Genomic DNA, 19,352 nt, shown 5'->3' with positions numbered 1-19,352 from the left:
CCCCCTCTTGCAATATTGCTACTTATACCAGCATCACCACTTCTGAGGGAAACTTTGTGTAATGAAAAATTACACTAGTTCGTGTCAACTTTGTTTCGATATAAAAATTAACAGAAATAAAATTGTTGTAATAATCAGCAACAAATAAAAAATCAAATTTAAATTTTTCAATAAACTAAATTTGTTTTTTAAATACTGTATCAAACGTTTCCCTCAGAATATCTGTTTAAAACTAACCTAAAACTAGTTGCAATTACATAAAACTCAAAATAACAGAAACTAAGAAAAAAATCATACTGAGAGATGAGGGATATTTAGGTGTATACACGATGGATAGTTAATAAATTCTCATTGGCCAAAACCTATCAATAAAAAATCTATCAATGCTAAGTGGTGTTAGCACAGATAACAGTCACAGTAACAAAATCTGTCCCTCGCCACAGCTTTGCAGCTTTTATTTCACTCGACTGGGCGATAATTAGCCCAATTATCCGGCTAATTAAAAAAGGGTGAAAGTAAAAGTGAGTGGACATCGCTAAACCCCTCTTTATCGGTTCAGTAAATATTGGCAGAGAGAGGATTTAAGTTTAGCTTTCGAAACCTTTTCCGAATAAATTACTCCAAAATTGTGTATTTTTAAATAATAAAATCAGACTTATTTTGTTAGTTAATCTAACGTATATTTTTTCCACACGTAAATAACTTAACTCTGAAAAATGGCTAGTTAACTGTTATGGATGTATATTTAAAAAAAATTTAGTTATTATTTTTATTATTGAATTATGACTCTAATTTAATTTTAAAAATTCACCTGAACTCTAAATTCGATTAATAAATTTAGGATATATAAAAAGAGGCTTTTTACCGATAGATAACAACCATCTACTCAAAAATTTGTTGGAAAAAATAATATGCATTAAAAAATTAAAACAATATTGACTTTGCACCATATGAATTTTTTTGTTGCTTCGGGGTATTTAACTTTGTTAAATTATATTTTTTTTAATTTTTTTCAATATTTATGACTTTAATGTGATTTTTTATAGTCAACCTCTCAAAAACCACCAGTCTTAATTATCAAATTTGGGCTACACAAACAGAGCCTATTAACTTTTTTGTATTTTTTACCCAAAGATAAAAACCATCTACTTTAAATTATTTTGGATAAAATTACAATTATTTTCTAATATTTAATTTGAACAAGTACATTTTAATTTTTATGTTTTGTTACTTTGGGATGTGTAGTTTTGTTGAAGGAGTTCTTTTTACTTAATAAAAGATCGAATAAAAGATTGTGGTTTAGTATTAAAAATAAGAAGTTAATTAAATTGCATCACCGGTTTAATGAACTGTTAAACAAGTGCATCACATTTCAGAGTCATCCCCTACCCTAGGACAGGAGGGTCCACCCCTTGTTCATTTTACACTTGCATTTTTTGCATTGATGACCGGAAAAAAATAACGACCCTAACGCATTCATATTTGTATTGCAGATTTGTTTGATTGACACGATCACGAATTCCACAATGAATTAATGTTTCGTTTGAATTATTATTTCTTCCGGCCAAATTGTCATTACACTTGTTTTATGCAAATTGACATCACAATTGATTATGAATTAAAACCAGTGTTGTGTTGTTTCAAAATTAATTAATTTGTTTTATCTTATATTTTAAGTTAGTTACTAGCCATTTAATTAGTTATAGTGCAAATTTAATAAATAAATAATAAATAAATAAAAATGCCTTTATTTAGCAAGCGTTCCTCAGTACATACTGCTTTACAGGATATCTCTTGTCAATTTAATTACTAATACTAAATAAAACTAATAACAAAAAGTATAACAGAATGAGATTAGTCCAACAATTATTGCCACGGAAGTAAAAAAATATAACAAAAATAATTCATTATTTTAAGCTTCTTATGGATGGTTTCTTAAGGTTATTAATAATACATATAATTATTTTTTAATAAAAAAATATTTTTATAAATAAAAAATACATTTTTAAAAAGAAAAAAAAATTTAGAAAAATATAATACGGGGAAATATTTTCAGTTTTCAATCAGAAAACAAATAAAGTTGATTAGTTTTAGCCACAATGTACGCCAGTAATATTATAACTACACAAATTAAGAACTTATAATGTAACATACATAAAACTAGTTTGAAAAAATCACAAGTCTTTACCTAGAGTCTATTTGTTATTTCCAGAGTTTTTATGGCTAACTTTAGAAGATAATTATCTAACAAACACTAATGAAAAACAAATTTAATTGTTTTGGAAATATAACATATTTTTTAGGAGCCAATCTATTTTTTATGTTTTTTAATCTTAATCTTTAACTGTATTGCACTAGATTTTTTACTTTATTGCACTTGTAAAGTTTACAAATCCAATTTTTAATTTTTTTTTAAGGGAGAGGAGGGAAAAAATCAAATTTTTAATTGGAAAGTGTTAATATACAGCTTAAACTGATTAACTATATAATTTAAAGCCATTTCATGGTTTTTAGACTTCTCTAAAACCCAACTTTTATTTCTATACCCTAAGTAATAAGTAGTTGTCTTTTAACTTAGATTATTATATTACTAGATAAAACTGAGAATGAATTAGCCTTAAAAGAAATCTTTTACTCATTCAATTTTTTTTGTCTAGGATTAATTACTCCTGATTTAGGTGAATATATTAAAATTACTGTTGAACTCTATATTGGGACTGTTTCTTACTAAAAAAATTGGCAATTTATCTTTAAATTAAATTATTTAATTATAAACTGTACAAACAAGCAATTTTTTTAATTACAATCTTGGTTACCTATAAAACTGTATAGTATTAACTAAATTGTTTCATTCTAGTACACTTAACCTTAAAGAAAAGAGCTTTTGGTGTTTTTTAGTAGATAACATGTATTTAAAGTCAATTTACTAAGCTATTTTAATAATTCACTGGACAATTTTTGCTACATCATCAAAAATACTTTAAATTTTAATATTTTAAATATTAGTTTTTGAAAGTAGATACATGCAACAATTTCTGAAAAAATTCCAAAAAACCCAAAAATCCTTATAAGTAGTTTAAAGTTAACACAACACTCTAAAACACCAAAAGCTCACTACTAACTAACACAAATACGTGAAACAGACTTATGAGCCAGGTAAGTATCCAATATTGCACAGGGGCGCGACTCAAGACCAGAGGTGACGGAAAAAGAGATTACTTGAAGAAGCGACGCCACCGAGACCGGTTGACTATTTACAGGACGAGAACGCGATGCACTTGTTCCATGCAGCTCGCTGCACTATGGTGGGTGCATGGACGGGTATGGCGTCTCCCCCCCGCAAAACCATGCAAACCGTCCCCACCCTACAAACATCATCCATCACATCCACCCCTACGTTCTACATTCTCTCTATTTTCGCTGTTAATACGAATCGCGAAAACGGCGCGAAAACGAGAGTGATTTTTACCAAGACACTTGTTGCTTAAGGAGGCTGACGCATGCTCGTTGGGTGTGTTTGGAGATGTCTTGGAGTCGAAGGGTTTTAGGGATTATTATCTTTTGTGTGACGACTTTTAGTAAAGAGAGTTCTCCTGTAACCCTGTAACTATAAACCCACACCTGATAGTACTATCTTTCATTCTACATAGGTGAATTTGCAGTAATAACCATTGTGTTACGGCGTTATAACATAGCTAAGTCATTGGCAATCGGTGAACCCAGATAATCAGGAGCCATGGTAGAAGTACCCTTAAACAATGTTACCCTTTTATATAGTAATGTATGAATAAAAAATGTCATAATTGTCTCAATACAAGTTTCTTTACCCCAAAAAATATATGTTTTACTCAGATACTAGACACAACTAACTTTTACTTGTAAAAAGATATTAGTTTTGAAAATAGACAAATTAGTAAACAGTAGGTATAGCATAAATGGACTTAAATAAAACATTTGTTTAAATTTTCTTTTGACTTCAGATTTTCAGGATTATATATATTTGAAAGTTGACGTTTTAATTGTTCAAAAGGAAATAAAGACACAGCTGGCTGATCTAAGAGAGTTCGGCAGGTAATTTCACTTTTCTGCACCTCTCTGCAGCCCAAAACACAAACTGCTGTTAGTCTTCATCCAACGCTGTAATAAGTCTGAAACACCTGAGATATTTCCCGCCAATTATAAAAAAAAATTATATTTATATAATAATAAATACAAAAATATTTAGATTTGTTCTATTGTTGCCAAGGAGAACTGTGTGAAAGGCGACTGAATAATGTGACATTTTGGTATTGATTTCATATTTGCTCACAATCGCACGGGTTTGGCAGCGCGGAACTATGGGTAGTGGGAGATGGAAGAAATAAATAGATAAATGGAATAGGGGTTGTTAAATAGTAAATACTAAATAGGTAGGATAGGGGGAAACGGAAAAGTGGAGGGAGAAACGCACAGGGCGGGGAGTGGGGCTACAGTAACTAAACACAGCGCAATAGCGAATGTCCACCCTTCTCTACAATATTGCAAATGTTAATCTAAACTAGACATAGTTAAAAGGCAAACATTAATTAACTTGGAAAAATGCCCGTTGACTAGTAAAAATAAGTATATTAAAAAAATGAAAAAAAAATAAAAAATAAAAAAATCTGGTTGGATATACAGTATTTTTTTGACACAAAATTTAAAATCAGATCGAAAATCAATCCGAGATGTATTTGTAACGTGTATGCCATTTAGCTCCAAATATTATATAATGTAGAAATAAATTGAAAGAGGTTCTAAAAACAAAAAAAATTGCAATTGGTAAATAATATTGAACAATGAAGCTCTGAAAATAAACTATATTTAATGAAAATATAAGTATTTGCACTAAGGTAGAGTTTTTGGCCTCAAAAATATATGTTCCTAAAGTTACTTGGTTGAACAAAAACCTTTTTTTATGCAAACCCATAATTGTTGCGATACATTTTGACTAGCTAAGCAAACAAAAATTCAATTAACATTTATTTCTAGAATAATTGATTTAAATTTTAGGTCATAGTTAACATATGAAAAATATTCTTTGCAAAAATTAGTGTAACTTACTTTTCATTTATTGTAACAACATTCTTTAAAAGGGAAAGAGTGTATAGTTTAGATATTGTATCTTAGACGTCAATGAGTGGAACTTTTGTTTCAGTTAGCTAAACGTGTATTTTTTATTCAATAATAAAATCCTTGCAGTTCTTGCAGTGGAAGAAAATGAGAAAATAAACTAATAATCCAGAATGCATGGATAAAAAAAATGGAAAACACTATTCAAGTACTGATAAGGTTGGTAAACAGAGATAAAAGAGGCTTTCCAAAAAAGTACAATATGGTAATTAAGAATACTTTTTCTCGTGATTACATTTTTGAGATTTCGCAGTCTTTCAAATTAATCTAAGCCATGTTTTAATGTTTGTTTGATATCAACTAAATCCCTTCCTTATGGTTTTCACAAGGGTGAGTTTTAGTATGCACTTCACTCTTCGGTTATGCCACCTGAATTTGAACACCACAGTCCCCAATCCATAGCCTTTCTTACCCTGCTTAAAAATATGTGTTTGTTTTTATAATAGACTAAGAAGTGTAAATGCTTTTGTTATATATTTTATTTGTTTAATTAGACAATTTTTATGGTAAATGAAGCTGTATGTTTTAAAAATTATAACCAAACATAAAACACACACACAATTTTTAAACACATTTGTATTGTACACTGTACATTAAAAAAAATGTCACAGCATATTAAGTATGGTGTTTATTGTTTACTCGTGAACTAGAAAGGTTGTTGTAGAGTACAGGTTATAAATAAAATATATTTTGCTTTTAAATTTAAACTGTAATCAATTGGGTTTCCAAATCTAATGCCTTGTTACAAGTTGCACATAAATTCAATATAATCAAAATACATAGGCAAATCCGCAGTTACTATTAATTAAGCTGAGAAATTGGGCCTATGAATGCAAATATTACTGCATATCTCTAGAAGAAGGCATTTGTGGATAAGGGAAAGTAACATTAGCTTTGATTTAAACATTTCCAAAATCTGTTAAAAATTCTTTAACAAGTTAAACAGGTTAAAATTTAAGATATGTATCTAAAATATTTCTTGACTAAACAACCAGCCAGTATTTAAGTTCTTAAGGCGGTATTGTTAGATTGGAAAAGTTATTGTTCCAAACTTCTTTTCAACTACTAATTAAGACAATATGTTCGCGTATTTAAAACAAAACGTTATGATTGTATTCTAATTTTTTAATTATAATTGATACAAAAAATTATTTAAATATCTACTTTGCTGCATTTATGCACTTTTTTCAGAAAGAGGTATGCATCAAAAGGTGCCTACAATAAAGGTATGTTTCAATAAAGCTTAAATAAGGTCACAATTTTACTACCTACTGAAATACAGAATAATCGTGGTAAAACACATTGAACTGTCGGGCAGATTTTGTAGCACGTTTTAAATCTTAGTGGAAGTCTTCATCAGGTTTAAACACTTGGTCAAATAGGTGTGTCATCGTGTTTCTGTCCATTTCATGTGTGTATTTTCGAATGTTACTGTTTTATAAAAACTGACCGTGTCCAAATGAACGCAATTTACACCCTAAACCCGATGAATACTTACATTGAGAGTTGAAACCGGTAACTTAATCAGGACGAAAGGAATCACTCCGGTTATAAGAGGTAAGCGTTTAAACAATTATAGTATTTACTACTAGTGCTTCAAAGGCTAACTACATGAAACAGTAGCTGGAAGTGATATTTAAATATTCACTCAGGTATTTAAACAAATAAAAAAAAAAAAAAAAATTAATAGCATGGAAATCTTATGCCAAATACTACATTTACCCGTTGTGCGGAGCTTGGGAATGATCGTGCTCGAAATCAAATCTGGGAATCTCCTTCAAAATTAACGACATATCAAATGGTTCAGTCATGGTACTCCCTACTTGGAACAATTTAAATAATGACTTCAAGTACAGATGGATCGGCCTTGGAAGCATACTGTGAGCATGAGCACCCCTCTCAATTTACCTCTGGCAGGTGAAGAAGGATTAAACGGATGCGAGGATGTACGAAGGAGGTCGTGACCAGGTACAGGACTGACAAGTTAAACGTGGTTTCAGGTGGTCTATGGGGTACGGAAATGGGCGGGGCCGCCAGACCAGTGCAATTGCGAAACCGAGCATGCAGGGCCCCGGCCCACGCTAGTCGGGCCCCGGTACAACCTGCATCTCATTGCATCCTTGACTGCAGTCTGTAGTCTAGCCGTCTGGCTTTTTATGGCCGGGCAGATTCATCACTGCATTCTTGAGGCTCACACGTGTTTGGCAAAATAGTCCGGAAAAGTTGTGTTTTTCGGTCGAAAAAGTCCTGTCACATGATTGGATTTGCTGTTGCAAGATATATTTTGCAAAAGTAACAATAAATTGAACTGCCTTTGAAACTGATGCTGCTTTTAACCAGTTGATTTATTACTGTAGCCTTATTGTAGACTTTTTCATATACTGTTTAAATATTAACCATAGATAAAATCACAAATTTACCTAGTTTGTGAAAAACTTCGTTTCTTTGTTTCAACCGAAGAATGTGCGTATTTGCACAACTATAGTGTGATGAAAAATACTGTTGTGTTGCTAAAATTGCTTAAATATTGGCCATACTTATTAGAGATATAGTAGAGAGAACGAGTTTAGAATTTTAATGGGTATTTGTAATTCAATTCTACTGGAACATTAAACATGCCTTCATATTATGTTTGATCTCCTCTACGCATAAAGTTCGTTTAAGGGAAGTTTCCTGAAAGAAAACAATATGCAGATTATTAAATAAGCTGATTAAAAAATGTATATTCGTCTTATGTTTATTACCATTTATGTTATCAAAATCCATCGTTGCAGCATGTAGTTCAAACTGTACTATGTTTTCAGATTTACGATATTTGTACCTAAAGACAAATCTGTAACAAAAATGTACTTACTCTGGGCTATTCGTTGGCAAAGGAGAGAGTAGTTAAGAAAATTCACGATAGGTTATGTAGCTTCATTACTAAATTAATGTACAATTATGTTATTGTTATTGATACTCTTGTTATTGTTCATGTGGTACGTTACTGTAAAGATTTTTAAAATACGGACAGACAGGATTTTGCACTTATTTCGTCTTGGATCACAGTTAGCATTAGGTATTCCACTGGTTGGTCGCTGAAATAGAGATTGTAAATGGACAAACCACTTAATCATCGTCTTAACATAAACAAATACTGATAAATGATCGCAAGTACAATCCCTAGATATTGAACGATAAAATTATGTGATATGTAGAGTAGCATACTTTTATACTATAGGTAAATCGTATAAAATCATGAGAATCTATGTCTTTTCAAATTTGTATACATATTATTCGTCAAACAAATTTACTGAACAACCTTAAAATGATAACAAAAACCCGAAAAATTATAAGTGTACCTTACTTTACGAATTCTGTCCCCAATTATTTCTCAAATGTTCTGTCTCTAGAATTTCCTTGGTTATAGATTATGTGTGTACTTTTAACAAACGCCTGTATTGCTCTAAAATAGTAAAATAATCAGATTAACTATGATATTTCCATTTATTCATCAATATAGGTATTCAGTTTTGGGTTTTATTTTTAGATGGTAAGCCTAGGAAATGTCAGTGGCCAACTTAATAGAGCGAATGAATGGGAGGTCATAAGAATATACATTGATAATAATGTAATGCTATAACAACCATATTATAAATATCTTAACTGTATTATAAAATTCATCTAATGTATAAAAAATACCTTAATTCAGCGAATTTCTTTGGATTCCATTGGAGTAGTCCGAGCTAAAGATTAAATATTTAAACCGTATAAAGAACTTGAAAATTAAATAACGACAAGACGTAAAAAAATATGACAAATATGTTTAAAGAGGTCTAAATTTTGACTCGTGCAAATATGAGTCCAGACACATACTGAGTGTTGAATTCGACATGTAGCTTAACAGTTACATGTGTTCACACCTACACGGTGTCCTTTATCAGGTCTCCAGATGGTTAAGTTACTAGTGGACAAAGTAGAATGATGATTTTTAGGATATTTTTTTAAGTTTCCTTTTCAGTTGATAAGTTTCAACGGTATCAATAATGTAACATCTTTTAGTGAATAGGCACTTTTGTCCATGGATGTACAACTAATCATTTTATGATTTTATTTACAAACAATATAAGTGAAATGAAAAACTTATTTTAGAATAACTTTAAACAGTCTAAAAAAGATTTCGTAGAAAGAAGGTTCGTAGGAGAGTGATAACGTATGTCAATAACAGTAAAGCTACTCCTGCATTAAAAGTATTGCTACAAATTTAAAATTTAATATTTATTAATTTAATATTTCTATTCCTGTTTAATATAGATGTAGATTTTGCTGTGTTACGGGCACACGTCCAGGCTTTTCTTCTAACTCAATTTTGCGCCAGAAAACAATCGTTTGAGCTACTAACGCGCAACACATGTTCAACCTACTTTTATGTCGTATGTTACTATGTCGTAGATAGTTAAGTATCCATTGAGACGATTTGTTGACCAATATTAATGTCGATTGAAATTATTTTTTAAAACTGCAAGTACTTAGGCCTAATTTCATAGTATTTTCGGGATGTAACGATAAATGTCTTTTATGCGCGGAGAATTGGGATTTCATCTTTAATTTAGGTCAGTGTACCAGAATATTATCAGTGCTACGTACCTTGAAGATGAATCCACCATACATTGATGTGAGAAGGAATATTACATTACAAAGTAATCTATCCTTTATTTTTGTCACACTGCCAACGATGGCGATACTAAACTTTAGGTATGGTAAACAGTTATAATTTTCGGTTATTGTTTAGTATAGTAAAACAAATGTATGGAAACCCAACTCTGTAAACAATGATTAATTCTTTACAACACATTTTGACAATTTATAGAATTCACTTGGTGTTATGTTTATTAACATGTTTTTTAATGGTGAAAATACGATACCTATCTAAATCAACCTTAGTAACTTCGGCGCAGAATTGTAACCATTTTCAGGCTGACCATAAAAATGACACCGACACTTTATTCTATAAGCAACTTATGAGGTCACCATAAGCAGGTATTTTTCAATAATCTGAATGCTACATATAATACTATTACAAAGAGGAGTAGCGTTCGTAAAACTGATTGAATTTGATAAAATGCAAAAATGGTTCCCATTGAGAAATTAGCTTACAAATGTGTTGTACTGCATATTATGAATATCACATATCTTCTTGCATTTTCCATATAAAACCATTTTATATCATAGTGGCCATGGTATATAATTGACATAGCATTTCAATTGACTTTCCTTATAAAATAAGACTAATTTTGTTTGTTTTATGTTTACAAATTTCTTTGTGTTTGACGAAATATCGTTTATTGAAGCATAAAATAACGTATTATCTTACTTATATGAATTGCTGTCATGAACAAAATTTGCCGAATATTTCATCGCCATAGCATTACTTTTTTGGTTACCATGACATTTGTAGCCATGACAATTTATTTACGAAACTCAAAACAAACAAATTCTTAAAAGGTATTTATCTGAAACTTTCGTGAATTTATAAATAATAATTAATTGCCAAATCAATAATCTGCATAGTTTTAGTTGGGTTGATTGATTCATATTTCTACATGTTTTATAACTGAACCAAGAAATATTCTGTTCTATTTATTTGTAAACATTTTAGTTCCAAAAGTCTGACATTTGACCTCTTAAAACCCTCTGGGGCGGAGCCCTATTGACGGATCTACACCAAACCTCACTCAAACCATCCTTGAATAATGCTTAATAATGTCTGAAAGTTTCATTACAATCTGTTTCGGAGTCCATAGAGTATATACATAAAGACATACATACATACTTCCTCTTTAATAGATATAGATAATTAATTGACAAATCAATGATCTACATATTTTTAGTTGGTTGATTGATTTATATTTCTAAATGTTTTATAGCAACTGAACTAAGAATGATTGTGTTCTATTTATTTGTAAACATTGTAGTTATAAAAGTCTGACATTTAACCCTTTCTGGTTGACTATTGGTCTTAAAATGTCATTAGGTACAGTAATCATAGGTATGCAAAAGGCATAAGTTAATAATAGTAAGCTAAAATTAAATGGTCTAGGTGCATGAGGTGTAGATGAGAGTAAGCGCAGAATAAAATTAACTTTTTTAAGCTAAAACTGTTAATTGGCTGACTTTGAATATATCTATTTCCATTATTATAATCAAGAGCCAAAAGTTATACCTTTTGATACAAGTTATATATTTCAACTTCTATTACCAAAACATTTAGCTTTGGGCGCTTGTGTTTGATAATGGAATGTATTCAGTTAGCCAATAAACAATTGTAAACGTATATATATACATTTATAAACGTATTCATGGTAAATCTGTAAATTGAATGGAAAATTAATTGAATAGTGCAACATAAATTTATTATTTATCTAATTTCCATGACAACTTTACTTAATTATTGTAACCACGTTATTTTTGCAAACCTCTTTGCGAGATCTTTAGGGCTCCTTTGAAGTTAAATTTTACCATGCCTGAATAATTGAATAATTATACCTTGGCCAGTCTTAATAATTAATTACAAATGAGTTTGTTTCGATCTCTGGTTATACAGTTTAAATTTCACTCTACTGTAGTTTAGATTTTTAAAACCCATGAATTTATCAATACAATGTTTAAGTTAAGATTCATTATATCAAACCCAATAAAGGAATTAATTTAAAAATTGCTATCTCAGTTTTATACATCTTTTTAAGTTTGCTTCTTCACTATTTATATTTAATCATATATCTAAACAGGTAAAATTTTTTAGAAAAGCAGAACCTACAAAATTTATGACTCTTTTTGAATTAAATAAGATGTGTGATAGATGTATATAATAAAATATAGAATTGAGTCGTTTATTTCCATTACTATACGTGACAACATTTTTGGGAAAAATGTATACACATACAAACAAGTTTAAGGAAAAACAAGCAATAGATACTGAGTCTATAAAAAGTTTTTTTTAAATAGGGAAGTGGGGAACTTGTGAGGAACTTTATGTTCTCTTATAAAGAACACATTAATTTTGAAATAACGTTGTACTGTACTTCTAATTCCTGTATTCCTGATTACTTTAACTCCTGATTAAATAGGCTATTTTCTAGCCCTTGTAGTTTCACTCTGACTCTTCAGCATTAGTATATCACTTCCCCCTCCAAAGATCCGACCAAGTTTCTCCATAGATTGACCTTATTCAATTACTGTGTTTATTATCTTTTACTGTCTTATTTATCCAACTTGGTTGCCATTTACTGGTAACAATACTCTCGGTAAAAATCTGGGTAAGGCATGGAACAATTAAACTATCTTGTTCCATACAGATTATTATCAAATATGACAATAATTCAGAAACATGAGATTCAATCAATTATCCCCTAAGAACACCTAAAGAATGTTATTACCAATTATTAAATTATTAAATTATCAGTTAAGTTAAACACCTAAGGTGAGTATTTTTACTCAAATATGAGTGATGATTGAAGAATGAGTGTAGAATGAAGTAAGAAGTTTCCTTACTCAAAACAGCTGTGTCTTTAGCCAGAATCATTTACTAAGATACAAACTGTATATTTTCTGTACGTTTTCTTATTCAAAGAGTCAGATTCTTGAGCTACCTGACATTTGAACAAAATGTGAGTATAAGCCTATTTGGCGTGATGTGTTTGCTTGGTTTTTCTTAGGTTAAGTTTTGTATAGCGATTGTATATATTGACGATTCAATTTTTTTGACGATGCCCATTGCATTTTGTACAGTGCTTAAAGGAAAATAAATCTCATTTCATTTATAAGACCTATGATGAGAAAAGTTTAAAACAAAATAATAATATAATCATAGTAGATCACTTCCACGTTATCATAAATAACTTGCAGGTTCTCACTATAGGACAACTGACTTATACCACGTGTCGTGAAAACCCCCTACTTTACCCAATATTTTAAGCCATGTCCAAAAGGTTCAAAGGCCTAAGAAAACACAAGCAAGCCCATAAACAATGCAAGAAGCGTTCGATAAAATCGACCATCCTTCAAAAATGATAAAACCGCCCCTACAGCCGGTCCATGTATGATATATAGTGCAGCTTGTATGCACCCCTATGCAGGGAGAGATGCATTTGCAGTTATTTTTTCCAACGTCTCTTCAACTTCGGCTTACAGCGCCCTCCCCTCATAGATTCTAGAGTACAGCCAACTATGAAAGTATCGAGCTAAAATACCTTCTGTATAACGTTGCGCGGGAGTTTCGTGAGCTGCGAAAAGCGCATCACAGTGTACAATTTTAACGCGATCAGACTGTACTGATATTAAAATCGGCTCCAGCTCGGAAACTGCAGATTATTGCGAACTCGCCGCTTTGTAACGAACTTGACAAAAAACTATAGTGGAAAATGTGCAAACCGGCGGGAAATTCGCTGTCAATTTTAAAACGGCGGTCTTTGGAGGATTTCCAAACCGAGCTTATTCAATTTTAAAATAACACAGTTCAGTAGTTCCGTTGTGTCCACTGGCTTACCGGAGGTAAAGCTGGATGTAGGCAGTGTTTTGTAAAAATACACCAGATGCATAACTTATGTTGTATTTACTTTAATTTTATATTTTTGTTACTGCGAAACCACAAAAAATATAAACTTTAAAACTTAGTGAAACAGTACTTACCTTTGATAATATAGGTACTCCTCATACGGTACCCCATTGTGAAATTCAAAAATTGTTTCAATGTTTAACAGATTTATTGAAAACTTAAAGTTGTGTTCTGTTGATTTACAAAAACGGATACAAACTGTTACTGAGTATGTTTGTGAACGTGCTTTCACACTTACAAACGTCAGCTAGTATAATGGTACTCTCACTTTTAAGTAAAACAAAGTACAAAAATGTCTTATTTTAAGCAAATAATTTCCTGTGCAAGTCTGTTTACTTTTGTGTTTCATTCTGATTAGAGTATTAGTTCTATTTTCAACAGTTTTTTTTCTGTTTGCTATTGGTGTAGGGTGTAGCTTACAACAATTCTAACATCATTTGCCTACAAAATTAAAAAGAATAAGTTAGTATTTTACTTTAGATGTGTGCTCTAGGTTATACAGATGAAACTAATGAAATCAATAAAAATATATTTGTCGCGTTTAAATTTCTTCATACCTCAACTTTAGACAATGAAGAATGTTAATACACTGTATAGAATTGTACGAAGCTTGAAGGAAAACTCTAGGTACAATTATGTATTATAAAGCCAGTTTAAAAAACTAAAACGTTTAAACAAATTAATTGATTCAGTATGGATTGGTTTAAACACCAATTTGCCCAATTGGAGTCTCTCAATGATGAATGATTTCCTTCGCCAAGTATCAAAAACTGACATCTTCTAACCGCTAACTTAATAAACCAAAATAAAGTCTTTAAGCTAAGTTTCATCCCTCAGATCCCTGACACAAAATTGATACATAAATCTAAATCAACACCAATATTGTATGATGTATAACAAAGATTATGATCAAGATATGATCACAACAAAAGGGGTTAGCGTACATGAGACGAAGAACCCCTATATTTTTGATCAGAAAAACGCCCAATCAGAAAAGTAAAAAAGCCTCTCATCCCTCCAATCAAATAGGGAATAATTTAGTTATAAAAACGTGAAACAAACAAACCCACCCACGCCCAAACTTAATTAACCGTTTTATTTTACTATTTGTACAAACATAGACAAAACAATAGAACATGGAACATTCATGGCTGGTAGCTTTACCAATTCGTTAGCATCTGTATAATTCATAGGATCAATACAGGCTGCACGGGGGTGAAAAATGGCCGCAGGAATAGTTGAATATCGGATAAAATAATAGTGCAGCTCTAGCCCTAGTGAAATGGCGAAAGGAAATATAGATCGGCAATAGTTGGGCCGTCCGCATGCGCGCAGTAAACTAACATGGCTGCACTATGATAGAGGCTGACTCATGGCGTGTATTGGCTAGTAATCCAGGCGAGTAAGCTGGCAAAAACGAGAATTAACTGGGACTGAAGTGAGCACGACGAAAAAAAACAGGAAAATTGAGATAAAACTTTAAAAAACATGAAAAAGTAGACAAATTAATTTTTAGGGATTAAAAATTGAAATTTTTTATTTTGTTGGTAGCCAAGGCTAATTATAAATTATTATTTGTTGTGTTTGCAAAACTTAAGAAAAAGAAGACAAACAGAGCTTGCCTGCACTGCAAGTATACATTAACAAATAAGTTAGTACATGTGCTAGTGTCTGACTACTAAAGTAATACAAATTGTTCTTCATGATTAATTTCAGAATACACTGTGTAGTTTTGACTTTGTTCATATTATAAAAACAACGACCTTTAAACAACTCAGTGAAGCTTAAGAATGACTGGACTTAATATTGGACACTATTTAATTTTAGCTGTTTTTTTAAATTTTTTTGTGAACCTATGCATTGTTGCATGTTTTTTTCAAATTATGTTAATTTTCTATAACTTTCTGCTATTTACTTATGTATTGGTAACCATCAACAACCTTTAGTCAAAAGTCGTCCAATCGTTTTTTTATTGATTATATTATTATTATTATTTTCTACCTTCGATTAAACCTACTCCATTATCTTTACGGTATCTTTCTATGGATCAGCTGTAGGCAATTTCAATTTATGTAAATATATGGACGAGTTCAAGGATTTGAAAGTTTATTAGATTTTCAACTATTACTTGATACTAATTGGATTTTAATGTTAACTTCTTATTCTGTGCTATTATAATTTTTAACCAAAGAACAAAAGTATCTCAATGATTGAATCGCCTTCAAAAATTTGTTTTATAAAAATTCAGTTCATTTCGCTATACTCAAGCTTAACCGGAATAAAAATATAAAACAAGCTCCAGATTTCACAACAGGACTCAGTAAAAAATATTTCTACTTGCAACATCCCAATGGTCCTATTAACTGCATTTGGCTGAAACATTTTGGTCGTACAAAACAAAAACTAATTAAATGATGACCTAAAATCCGTAGCCAAAAACATAGTTCGAGTACACAGGAGGTGTAAAGCACAGGTTTGGGTAATCAAGATCAATTACTAAAATTGCTATTATAACATAAAAAAATATATTTATATCATGCCAATTTTGTTTGGCAACCGAGGATGTGTTTTAAAATCACATTGTGTAAATTATTGTGTGTTACATAACATGTAAAGTTTTACATGACGGCTGAAGCAAAATGCAAGCCCTACTATGAACAATGTTTGTTTACTTTTATTTGCCAAAATCTACAAGAAACAAAACAATACCCTGAAAATACTGAAGAACTACATTTTACCCATTTGTAGTGTGATCTTTGATTACAAACCGATCTTGATTCTTAACACTATAAACCAAAGATTGGTTTGCGAATAGACCTACTGATACTTAACACAACATTGTAACAAAGAATATTTTCCCGCGAACCGCATCCTATTTCCGTCGTAAGTGGGTCAGAAGTCGAAACGGCGCGGAGTCGTTAAGGCCCCTCACAAAGGTTCGCCGCCCAAACGGGGTCGAGATGCACAAGATGCATTTCTTATGTAAACAGAGGACCCGAAATAGAGCCCTCCCTCCCCCAGTCACAGCAGTCAATGACCCTTTTTACACCTCTTTATGTCGTTGTAAATAACGATAGAAATAGCCTCGGTTCTGATTCCAAGTACGAAGTTGATAAAGAATCCCATTACTAACTGGCGAAAGATGGATCGGTTCGCAGTGGTTGCCAAGCGGCGATGCACAACTGCATTACATCCGGTGAGAGGGTTTTGGAGGGAAATATGAAAGTTGGAACATCAAACGATATTAAAAGTGGGTTATGATTCGCGGTAAAGATATTGCTTGCTTTTTACAACTAGCAAACGAGTTGTTGAACTTGTGATGTCAGTTTGTTTCTATTCGGTGTATAATTTTGTTTTGTCATTGGTTGAACTGCTATAACTTAAAAATAAATTTTCCTTTAGCCAGGTTTAAAAACAATTATTGATCATCACTATGACAGAAATCCTTAAAAACTTGTATCATAACTATGTATTGTAATTTTTAGAGAATTTCTGTACAGTATAGCAGAGTAGCTATGGCCGCATTGGTCCGAGTTCACTTTACTTCCAGCAAGCTTTCCTATACGAAATAGCTATTACCACCTTCATAATAACCTATATTTTGGACCACTAACAGTTTAACTGAATATTCCCATGGAATAGTGATACTTCCTCGTAAGGAGTCCTCAGACGTCAGGCCCACGTTTGTATGCAACATACGCAATCAGTGGTTGTGTACTGAATTAATAACATTATTTTATACATACGAGTTAAATTTTTACGTTGATCATTGAAACAAAACTAGTGTGCCTGTATGTTCAATTTTGACTTATCCTATAGTTCGGAATCAAACAGGAAAGAAATACATCTTCGAAAATCCATCGTGCGCAATAAGTAAATATTATTTACGTGGCGTTTAACTGATAAGTATAAAAACTACATTGTAACCTTGTTACAGAATAAAACTGGCTTATTTGTCAGAGAAATCTCTCTGGTAGTTATTTACGTTTGTTTTAGAGGTTTTTAGACATCTTTTCAAATTTCTTGCGATTAGCCTTGTCAAATCTGGACAACTATGGAAGCACTATGGCCTACTTACCGACTAATTCACAATCCACCATATGTAATCGTTGATCAAATTTATTTTCCTACAGTCACCCGACAGAGTGGGCTTCTTTGCACTGATTGTACAGAAAACTGCCAATTGCTGCATTTACTTACTTTCCTGCAACCTTTTTACTTTGTTGCACAGTTTTACGTTGGCGCACACCAGTATTCCAATCAAACAACAAAAAAAAGCGTGCTTTTATTATGCATGTAATCCGTGTACGCTTGGAAATAGGTTGGCAACACTGAAGATACTACTACTACTACCATCAGCTGTTACAGTGTTAACCATTTTGCACAGCTCTTGGATTTAACCTAACCTAAAACGTGTTGTTTAGCGTTTGAAAGACTAATTATTTCTATGATTTATAATAACTGTAGGAAATATATAATGTGTAACAGGAGTGCAAAATGCCCACTAATTACACAAATAACTATTTCAGCACTAAGGTAATCCTTTGAAAAAAATCTATTTTTTGTCCTCGTCCAAGTCATGCATTGTTACATTAAGTATAAACCATAACGTTTAGAATATCCTATAAAATATGACTTACAGCCGTTGCACGCTTCATCGGCTATCAAGGAAAGGCTACTCCATTAAACCAATAATTTTGCTCAACGCATCCACATGTGAAAGACCCAAATAAAAAATTTCTCATTGTTGGATTTGAATACAGACTTAAACTTACGTATAAACATACTTTTAAATTTTCTGAACTAACTTCACAAAAAAGAACGACGTAACAATGAAAAATGTATTCGGTACATATCCGATTAAAAATTAATGTGATAATGATTTAAAATGATATTTATGCCAATACCTGATTATAGTGTCGGGAAATATAAAGTTTAACAATGCACGGATCACTATTTGGAAGTCAAATACTTCTGAAAGAAGACATATTGAAACCTACTGTTGTATATTATTCTGAAGAGTTAAAAGAGGAAAAATATTTACCTATTATGATAAAACAGCTATTGTGGGAGGAGAAACAGGAGTTTCAGTATGGGTTCTAATAGAACTAAAAATGAAGGTGAAAAATAGAAGAAAATTTACATAAATTAAGAGCTTAAAAAGGAAGACGAGTAAACGAACAAATCATATGGTGATTGATACGTTCATAACAAAAATATCATTTTTTCACCAAGAATTTTTCACAATAAATTGTTAACATAATTTTTCATTTAAAAAGTAGACATAGAAAGACTCAACAAAAAATACAATTTTCTATAAGCCAGTAAAAACTCTACTCAAAACTATTCTCGACGCTAATGAAACAAAGTCAAGCACAAGTTGCATCGTTTGGAGCCAGTTGTCTAGAGGAATAAATTAACTCGCTGTTACATTTGCGCATAAAAATTCATCCTCTTTCCGAGTATGTCGCATTTATTCAATATGGCGGATTAACAAGCGAAAGGACGTCGTGGAGGCTAAAGAATGGCCTCCGTAATAACTTACTGGAGGAGTTTATCTGGCCTCTTAATCATTCTCAACTCGCTAACGTAATTCTCCTGATAGCAA

The 19,352-nt window shown here is 31.5% G+C and overlaps 2 protein-coding genes across 7 annotated transcripts in view; one reads left to right on the top strand and one right to left on the bottom strand.

Annotated features, from left to right (window-relative positions):
- Positions 1 to 3,367, bottom strand: part of LOC128990669 (zinc finger protein 629-like) — a 94,414-nt gene extending 91,047 nt beyond the window's left edge. For all 6 annotated transcript variants that reach the window (XM_054413170.1, XM_054413174.1, XM_054413173.1 and 3 more), the window contains exon 1: positions 3,146 to 3,367. The gene's annotated coding sequence lies outside the window, so the exon portion shown is untranslated. The remainder of the gene's footprint in view (positions 1 to 3,145) is intronic.
- The window catches only part of LOC128990672 (prohormone-2-like), a 164,263-nt gene extending 145,400 nt beyond the window's left edge, over positions 1 to 18,863 (top strand). The window contains exon 11 of the transcript XR_008490553.1: positions 18,852 to 18,863. The gene's annotated coding sequence lies outside the window, so the exon portion shown is untranslated. The remainder of the gene's footprint in view (positions 1 to 18,851) is intronic.
- Positions 18,864 to 19,352: the final 489 nt, after the last annotated feature.

This window comes from Macrosteles quadrilineatus, unplaced genomic scaffold (assembly GCF_028750875.1).
Source record: "Macrosteles quadrilineatus isolate MER2022 unplaced genomic scaffold, UCM_ALF_1.0 Scaffold_3__2_contigs__length_128488019, whole genome shotgun sequence".
Lineage (NCBI taxonomy): Eukaryota > Metazoa > Arthropoda > Insecta > Hemiptera > Cicadellidae > Macrosteles > Macrosteles quadrilineatus.
The sequence above is the reverse complement of the archived record's forward strand: the minus strand, read 5'-3'. Positions and strand labels throughout refer to the sequence as shown.